This window comes from Quercus suber, unplaced genomic scaffold (genome assembly GCF_002906115.3).
Source record: "Quercus suber isolate HL8 unplaced genomic scaffold, Cork oak 2.0 scaffold_605, whole genome shotgun sequence".
Taxonomy (NCBI): Eukaryota; Viridiplantae; Streptophyta; class Magnoliopsida; order Fagales; family Fagaceae; genus Quercus; species Quercus suber.
Window position 1 is genome coordinate 252734 of NW_027070048.1, and position 10201 is coordinate 262934.

Sequence of the window (10201 nt, forward strand, 5' to 3'; positions counted from 1 at the left end):
AAAAGTTCCAAAAGAGAAAAGGAAGAGTGAAATCAAGGAAATTTGGGGTCGCTAGAAAAAGAGGACTTACAGAAATATGACGATACTCTTCAGGTGGTGTGCAAGTCGAACCAGATTCAAACTATATGCGTCAATAATTGTAAGCGCGAAAATGATGAAACCAGGCGGTTCAAACAGGTATTTATACTCCCCCCCTTAGGTTCCCCAAATGTAACCGCTTGCTCATAAAAGCAAAAGATCATGCCGTTGAAAGTGGGAAACGTGGTGCCGCCAAAATTTAATGTGGGCGCCCACTAAGTTTTGAAACGCTAAAAACGCGCATCGGGCAGTCAAAAAGCCGCCAGCATCAGTACAAACCGAAGCGGGGCAATTCGTTCAATGGACTGGCAGGTATCAAAACCCTCCTCCCCGTCCGAGGGGACGTGCAGCAGAGTTTTGAGGGCTATTGTGGGGCCCATGGGCCTGATGGCCTCGGCCCATCATGTAGCAGGCCCGAGGCCCAGGCCGAGGAGCACAGGCTATTCAGGGCCAAGGTGAGGGAAAGCCTTTTTTCCCAATCCACACCGAGGACCACCTTATCCTCGGCCTGACGAAGGTGATTTTGGGGAGAGACTAACCCCAAAGTAAGCTGTCATTCTCACATTTAATGCATTCAACTAACTCCCCCTGGCCGCATTAATGGGGAGGTAACCTCTTGGCAGGATAACGTTGATCAGAGTGAACCACTTGAGTACCGATAAGGCCTCTGATGGGACGGACGGCCAGAAAAGAAAGCAAATAGATGATCAACAGATGGAAGGAAGGGATAAGAAGATGAAAACTATAAAAGAAAAGTGAGTAAAGTAAACAGGGGGGGGAAGAAAAAAAGGGAGAACAATAAGGCCTCCTCGGCCACAGGCCGAGGAGCATCCCCCCATTGGTAAAGAAACTCTTAGCATTTTTCTTTTTTATGAGAGAGTTCATGCTTGGTGATCGACGGCGAGCACCTAAACCTTTCACCCCACTCTCTATAAATGTATTGTTTGGGCTTATTGGGCTGAAAACCCATCACTCAGGGTCAATCCAAATTGAGTCTTTACAGTTATGTTTATAATATTTTCACAACAAATCATAGGTGGTAAGTTGTTATTAGTTCTAATTTGAACCTATCGCTCAAATTATTTTTTTGTCCATTAATAATAACTTGTAATAACCGGATACTTATAATTTGTTATAGATCGCATTTCTTTAGTTAAATATTTGTTTTGATAAAAACTAATCTATCATTTCATTTAATCAAGGATGTGCTACATCTTCTCAAAAAATAAATAAATAAATAAAATCAAGGATGTGCTACATCATTTTGGACCCTACACTGACTTCTGGAGCTTCCTACTTTCCTCCGTTCATATAGCGAACTGGTCCGCATGACATGACATACATGATATCTTTTATTCTCGAAAAATGCTAATGCTACAAATTATTTTACAATTTTTGATGTAATAGATGATTATTGGAAAATAAAAACGTAACATTATTAGTGAGTCCATATGAGAACTAGTAAAAATTTGTCATATCAACAGTTTGTAAAAATATTGTAAAATAATTTGTATCTATAGTATTGCTCATTATTTTGATATCCAATTACATAAATCAAGGCGCATTAATATTAAGAAAAGGCTCATTAATAATTTCAAATATTATAATATGGTGCACACTTTTTTTTTTAACTAATAAATAATGAATTGACCAAAGTCTTATAACTCAATTGTTTAACAACTCCTTAATATTAAGATCTAAATCTCCACACCTTCAAGTTCAACTATGAATATGTCAAAAAAATAAAAAAGCAATTGAACATACCATAACACAATGAATAGCTAAAAAAGGAGAAAAGAAGACATCCAACAAACTTTGATAACATTGCATGGAGTTGGGTAAAAAAAGAATACCAACAATTTATTTATTTTTATTTATTAAATCATAATGCCATCATCTTAAATTGGGTATTGTTTGGATCAGGATGGGTGCAATTACCCCCTTCCCACTTACAAAACTTTTTTTACCATTTTTACTTTTTCCAACTGTTTTATTTAATGGTTAATGATTGAATGTGGTTGTTGTTTTTTTATCGTTATTATTTAAATTCTCAAACCCAACCATTAAAAACTATTGCATCAAATGAAATACTCTAAAATATTACACCAGATCTTACTCCTTATTTTCTTACTCTCACTTTGCAAATGCTTGTGTGTGGGGGCTGTGGAGTTTAAAGTAACCCAAAGACAGACTAATTATAAAGTGAACGGCCAGAGTAAAAGATTCTAAAGAGTAAAGGGTCTCCATTTCCTTTTAGCACCACGAGCACCTGCACCCCCCGTTACAGAAAATGAGCATTTTGTCATCTCTTATTTCTTTTCTATTTTCACATCCCTTTTGAATTAATTAATTATTTTATGCATTTCTATCTTTTATGTAAAAAAAGAAAAAAAAATTATATGTCGAATATACACAACTTTTTTTGGACCATACAAACATGAGTTTTTTATGTGGTCCCCACCTCTTCCCTCCCTCTTTTTTTTAATGGCAATTTGAGGTAATCTAAATATGTATCTAATGTTAATTTATTTAAAAATTTTAAATGACAATATCATGTGAACTGTAAATTGGTAATCTCTATATTTTGCTTAAAATAGAAAAAGACTATTGCATGGGAAGAGGAGATATGTCATCTTTTAATTAAAATAGTAAACCAAATTTGGTCTCAAATCAAATGCCTCCAAATAAGCTAAGTGTCTAGTAACTTAACTGACACATTGTGTTTTTAACAGAAAATTCAAAATTCAAATTCCATCATCTTCCTTTAGTGTAACTATCATTTACATATAAAATAAATAAATTAAAAAGAAAGAAAGAAAGAAAATTGCATTCCAATAAGTTCACCGGTCAAATGATAACGTGTGGAGAAAAAAGAAAGAAAGAAAAAAGAGAAAGAGTTAGAATAATAAGAAGAAGTCTCTATCAAGTATCAATGTATATATGACCGAAAGATATACACTCGCCCAGATAACTGCTATCCTTTTTGACAATTAGGAACAACGTGAACCAATAAATGCAATTTCCTGGGAAATAGACCTTCCTGGGAATCGAGCATTCTCATCGAGTTGTTTCCATCTATTTGTTTTGAATAAATTAATTTGAGTATACAATCTATTCCGTATGTTTTTCATAATTTATTGACGAAATAAATTATGTATAATTGGTGCATAAAAAATTATGATGGTGGTAGATCTATATTCTCATTAATCCCAACTTATTATCATTGAAATTTATGAAAAAAAAAAATTGTAAAATACGTTGTGTATTTTGCATTTTTCTTTTTAGATAGAAGTATAGTTCCTTTTTACCAAATCACTAGATATATTTGGCTATATCATACCATTTTTTTAGAGATAATTACAATATGCTGCTAACTTCGCAGTTCGAATCATTTTCTCCCTATACCCCCAAGCACTTTGTGTATGAAGAGATGCTAATTTAGCTGTAAGGCCTTTGGCGGCTATATCATACCACGAAAAATCATTTTGTTATGTCAAATCATAAGAGATTTATGATACAATACGGACCACCTACTATTAGTTGGAGGAAGAATTTGAAGAGTCATTTTTCTTTTTGCCTTTTTTTATAAGTAGCTTTTATTCTTAAGGGAGAAGGAACTAACTACCAATCAATTGTGTTGTTCCTTGAATCATAAAAAAAGGGTTTCTGCATGCTTAAGGTTCATGAATTGTTCTTAAAGGGGCTCCCTTTAATTAAGAATTTAAGATACTATTTATGACAAATTCGTGTGTTGTTCCTTGAATCATAAAGCAGGGCTTTTGCATGCTTAAGGCTCATGAATTGTTCTTAAAGCATCATTGTGTAGCCTTTAATTAAGATACTATTTACATCAAATTCTTGATAGTATTATAAATTTTCTTTTCTTTTTTGTTGAGAATATCATAAATTTTAAATGTAAAGAGAATCTCTATTGCTTTTTGATAATTTAATAAGTTTTCATTGAAAATATTATAAAGTGCTCACTGATTGAATTACAAGAATTTTGACAAATCTTTCCCGTTAATAAAATAAATTTTCAAAATTTCAATTTAGGGGCCAATAGTAAATTAATATGACCCACCCATGGGCCCGAGGCCCACGAGCCGGCTGCAAAGCTATATGTCCATCAGGGTATTAATGTTTTGTCGTAAAAAAATGGGCTTTGGTGAGCTGTCAGGGCCCCACTAAAACTAATCATATATGTGGGTTTATTTGGGGCACTCTCTCTTCTGCAAGAAACTAAAAGTGACCAGCTGTCCTCAAAGAAAGGCCCCAGATGAGATCACCGTCCAATCTACCACCTGTTGTAATAAAGAGACAAGTCATGTACAGTTGACACGTGTCCTGCTGTGATGTTTGCTATTCTCACCTCACCAAATACCAACTCCACTGTATTCCCCCGTACTGTAGCTCCATTAAACAAACCAGGATGGCATAATCATATTATGCATGTTTGGCCAAGGAGGAAAAGTGCTCGTTTTATATATATTAGAAATGCTGGAGTGCCCAAGTAATTTCTGAAAGAGGAAAAAAGTAAGAGAGAGAAAAAGAAAGAGGAACAAACTTTTTCCGCAACGCAGATAAAAAACCAACGAAGTAAGTGGGATACGTATGATGTATGTGGATTTGGTGTGTTTGTGACTGTGTGCGTTAAAAGTTTACAACTCCTTTTCATAATATTCTTTGGAAAAAAAAAGACATGTTTTGTTTAAATCAATCACTAACTTACTAAATAGTTCCTTCTCAAAAAAACAAAAAGAAACTAATATTTAGATACCACTTATTTTGTTAAAAATTGAAAATCGAAAGGATTGAGTTCAAGTTATACATAGTGTAACTCTAAATAATATTACACCACCCAATATTTTTTAATTGGATGTAAATTTTGATAAATTCACCGTTAGATTATATTATCTTTGTATATTCTCCATGCTTGTAAAATTTCAAGGTGTTCAAAGATTAATAGTTATGTCATCAATCAATTGTTTAAATTCAAGTTTTTGTAATTTAAAATAATGCATAAAAAATGAGCTTACAGATCGAAAGGTAAATAGCATCCAATTGACATAAAAATTGGCATAATGTTAAGTACATATAGAACATGTAATTCAACGGTGAGATTTTCAAAATATGAATTCTATAACAAATTATTGGGTGGTGTAATATTGCTTAGAGTTACACCAGGTGTAACTTGAATCCAACCCAAACCGAAAATACTGTAGCAAAATAATTTATATATATGTGAATAGTATGGTGGGATCTAGTTTTAAAGTTCTTTTTTTTTTTTTTAATTTTAAGTAAAGTATCTGTGGGTTCCGTGAATAGTGCAGATGATTCACTGAATAATGCATAATCATGTGAAACACTCTTCTCCAAAAAAAAAAAAAAAAAGCCAAAACGCAGACGCTGATAGCTGTATCCAAATGAGTATTAAATAGTTAGTTGACATTGCGAATAGGATAAGAGTTGGGTCGAATTTGTGCACTAGACTCATTAAAATTTAGACAAATTCAATATTATTGTGCACTAAAAACTCATTAAAATGTAGGCATGTGACATTTATTTGACACTTATCTAAATTGCAATAAATTTTTTATTTTTAATAAAAAAATCCCAATAAATTCAATACACAGAAGAACAAACCCAAATCGGTTTTAATTAACTAAACGTACACGTATATATATATATATATATATATATATTTTTTTTTTTTGATGACGTACACGTATATAATTTTATTAATTAATTGCCACGGAATATTAACTTGGAGGAGACACGAGAACACTTGAGTGACAAAATCACCGTATACAAAATATATATTTTTTATTTTGTATGAAAATCCTTCTGTGGATTTATGTGAGTGTGTGGAGGCTGATCTAATTGGGGTTAGTCTTGCCAGGCAGTGTCCTGGAAACTTTGTAATCCCGTAGTTGTTTTGTTTTTTACTGTATCCTTTTGACCAAAAAGAAAAAAAAGACAAAATCACCGTATAAATCAGGCACTTGAGTGACAAAATCTCACTCAAATACTACAACAACAACAGTACATTTTTTTTTATTTTTGAGACTCTCCTCTCCTCCAGAAAACTCCCAGTTTCGTTATCTCTTTTGTTCGGCCTGTTTTTCAGAGTAGAAAGCTTGGTCTGTGTATCTGTGTTATTGTTAACTAAGCAGAGATGAGCGATCCTAAGTATGCATATCCCTACCCTGCTCAAGGTATGCTCTTTACTCTTTACTCTTTTCCTTAACTCCTAGTTAATCTTTTCTCCTAATTTTTTTAACCAGTTTGTACCACCTTCTTTAATTTGTTTATTAGTATTTGCTTATTTTCTGTTTTCGTTCTTTTATTCTGGGATTACAGTCTGTGCTTTTATTTTTCTTGATTTATTGAACTAGGGGTTGAAACTTGAAACACTTACTTTTATTTTGGCTTGGAACTTGAAACACTATCTGATTACTAAGATAGAGAGAAAATATATTTAGTTGGTAAACTTTACCTTAGTATAATCACCAGTTTTCTAATTTTTATTTATTTATTTTGCTTAGTTTTTGGGATTTGCAATAGGGACTGCCTTTAATTTTCTTTGAAACTATATATATATATTTCTTTTGACACAATATGCTCATAATCTAAGATGGTCTTTTGTATAATAATTTGATTTTAGTTTTGAAAAATAAATTCTGCACTTTGGGGTTTTTAATTTTTGCTTCTTTGGAATATAGTAAAACCAGTGCATGCCTTTACCTTTTCTGTTTTAGATTTTAATCAATTTATATATTTTATTTGCCCCCATAATTGGTGGGGTTAATGAGTTAATAATCTTCCCAATCCATCCCAGGTTATTATCAAGGACCCCCAGTGATGGCACCGCCACAATATGCAGCAGCTCCACCACCTAGGAGGGATCCTGGTTTCCTTGAGGGATGGTAAAAATATATGTCTCTACTCTAGCAATCCATTCATGTGTCTGAATTATATATTTCTCTCTCTCTTAGAAAGTACAATTTTACATAATCATTTTTATGTGACAAAAATTCCATTCTTTATCATGTCTTATGGGGTTTTGGTTAAATGTTTTGTTACAGTCTAGCGGCTTTATGTTGCTGTTGCCTTATTGACGAGTGTTGCTGCGACCCTTCCATTCTCTTTATCTGCTAATCAACCAAGAATAATTTCACCTCCTATAAATATAATTGTAGTGTAATCTTATTGGATTACCATGCGTGCTTATGTTTGTATTTTTATTTTATTTGAGCAAAACTTATGTTTTTACTTTTTAGTTCGGGCTGGTACTTGTCTATCTTCATCATTGTAGTGTAGTACTTACTTCTCAGACTGTATTCATCAATTTTAGCTTTTATCTGGATTGTTGGGTTGCTATTTTTTCAAACTTTTTTTTTTATTTTTTTATTTTTTGGAGTTGTGGATGAAGGTGCAGGAACGACTCCAATTCTGTTTCGCACAGATCTCGTGAATCGCTGGTAGTAACAGACTTTCATAATCAATAGGTTTGACTAAGTGTGCCTTTGATACATATAAAAAATAAAAAAAAAATAGAAATTTTAAAGTCGTTTGGATAATGTTGGTTATATTTTTTGAAATATGTGTGGATAAAAAAGTGTGTAAAAATATGTGTAATATTATTAAAAAAATGAAAATATATATTTAAAATGCTCTTCTAAACTTGGCCTAAAAAGGTGAGGAAATAAATTTAAACTAAATGGATAATTAGCGTCCGTTTGAGAATGGGTTATTTAGCTGAAATTAAAATTTTTTTGCAAGTATCCACTATGATTTGTGGCAAGGAACATAACACAAGTATTTAACTCAATCTTTTTGTTATTTTTTTTTTAATACAAGATAGAAATTTTACTATAGTTTAATTTAAGTTTATATGTGTGGAAATTTTTTTTCTGAAGACTTGAATTCTGATATTTTTCCTTTGCACTCTATAAGTATTTAATATTTGCAGTGTAACCATTGGGCCAAGATTACACGGTGATTGTTAGTAGTTTTTAATGTAATTGGATTCGTGTTAAAATGGTTGGAAACAACAATTTGGGCATGACTAATAAGCTCATAATGTTAATTATATGTAATCTCCAATTATCCGATTTATTTTTTTGTGTCGAGACAAGTTGATTTATTTTGATAGTATTGACTTATTTAATCTATACAAACAAATATCTTTTTAGTTCATTATAACTCTGAATTTTAAATATAAAATTAAAAAATCAAGTGAAGTTGAACGGTGAATCAATATTTTTTTTATATGATGCCCTGTTCCTTTTACTCAAAATGAAAATTAGTTAAACTTTTTTATAGGTTCAAATAAGAACGTTTATATAATATATTATTAATATTTTAATTGATATTATGAAATATAATTTTTATAAAATATTTTTTTTTTATAATTATTATAATTTATGTTCCGGTGTATGTTATTCATAATAATTAATTTTTATGTCAAATTAATTAAACAAGTTAAGATTAGTTGAAAAATTATTAAGTCTACCAAGAAGACTGTTGAAGTGGTCTTCCTTATCTTTTTAACTAATAAAAGGCTGTCATTTATACAAATGTGACATCACCTAATAATTTTTTTATTTTTAATTCTTGTACTGATTAGGAATCTAACTCACACATTTGTATAAATTATTTCATTGGTTGGGAGGATCACTTCAGCAGTTTTCCAGGTGGACTTAATAATTTATCGGGATTAGTCATACATTTGTCAATCTTACATGACATGTTTATTAAGTATGTTAAGTTTTATGCCGTATCAACTGGTACACAAATATTGTGTAAAATATTATATAAATAGTGCTTATGTCGATTTGTGTAGTTAATAGATCCTACCCAAACATGATTCATCAACATAAATTTTTTAATTTTTTCAATTTACCATTTTTTATTTGAATAAGTATTTGTTTGGATCCACGGCTGTGTTTGCATGTTTACGTTTTTATTTTTTTATTTTTTTTTTAGCGCTTATGAACAGTAACCGGTACTATCCATGCATGTGATTACACTGTGCGGGAGACAAAGTTACTGTTTACGCATTGTTCATGAGACTCCAACCACTTTATTCAGAAAAAATATATTAAAAATGGGTCCCACGATACTATTCACACGTTTAAAAATTATTTTCCTACAATGTTTTCAGTTTTCAGCAAAATAAGTTGTATCCAAACGAACCCTAAACGTAGAGTTTTAACTTTCAATAAAATATTTTTCACAATGTATTGAAATGATAAGTTGCAAGTAATGAAAATAAAAGTGATGCCAATAATAAATGTATGTGAAAAAAAATTCTTCATCAATCACAACTTATTAAAAAAGTTTTTGGAATAAGTTGTATTCATTACAAAAAATAAATCAAATTTCAAGGAAAAAAGTAAAAAAAAAAAAAAGGATGGAATGAGTAATTAACAAATTATACAAAAAAAATATATATATATATATATATTAAAATGTGTAATATCTTATTTTCTTCTTTTATACTATAATGTTGAATTTTATTAATTAAATTTAGGGTGGATTTAATGGAATCATGAGTCATGACACTGACGAGAAAGGTTACAATGGTCAATTTAGGCTGCAAACCCGAGAACTACAAATTATTGCAAGAGACTGACCTGTAGGTTTTTTTCAAAACCATGGGGTCCAACTCATAGAAATGGTGGCAGATGGTACAGGGACTTGGGAACTTTAGCCAAAATAATTTGAAATTTGCCCAATAATTAGTTAGATCCATTACAGCATAAGTTATCCGTTGAAATTTGAATGCATTTATGGTGACAGGGAGCGTGTCATGCTAGTGACTAGGGTACTACGCCTAGTGCAATTAGGGAATTACCCCATCCTAACAATTTTTAAAAAAAAACTTTCACTTTTGAACTTTTGTTGTTATTATTATTATTATTTATTTTATTTTGAAAGTGGTTTTTTTTAACTTTCAATTTTAACCATTAAAAGTTATTGCATCATTTGATTTTAATCTTTTTTTTTGATAGGAAATACTGAATAATACTATTAAAATCAAGAGTGAGAAGCTACAGACACGTCAAGAGTACACGCGTGCTCTAAAAGGCTAGGACATTCCTCTAACCAAACTACATAA

General features: G+C 31.3%; 1 long non-coding RNA gene across 1 annotated transcript; it reads left to right on the forward strand.

Annotated features, from left to right (window-relative positions):
* Positions 1-6079: 6079 nt before the first annotated feature.
* LOC111992103 (uncharacterized) lies at positions 6080-7458 on the forward strand. Its single transcript, XR_002880802.2, has 3 exons — positions 6080-6293; positions 6917-7004; positions 7164-7458. It is a non-coding gene; the product is annotated as an uncharacterized LOC111992103 (long non-coding RNA).
* Positions 7459-10201: the final 2743 nt, after the last annotated feature.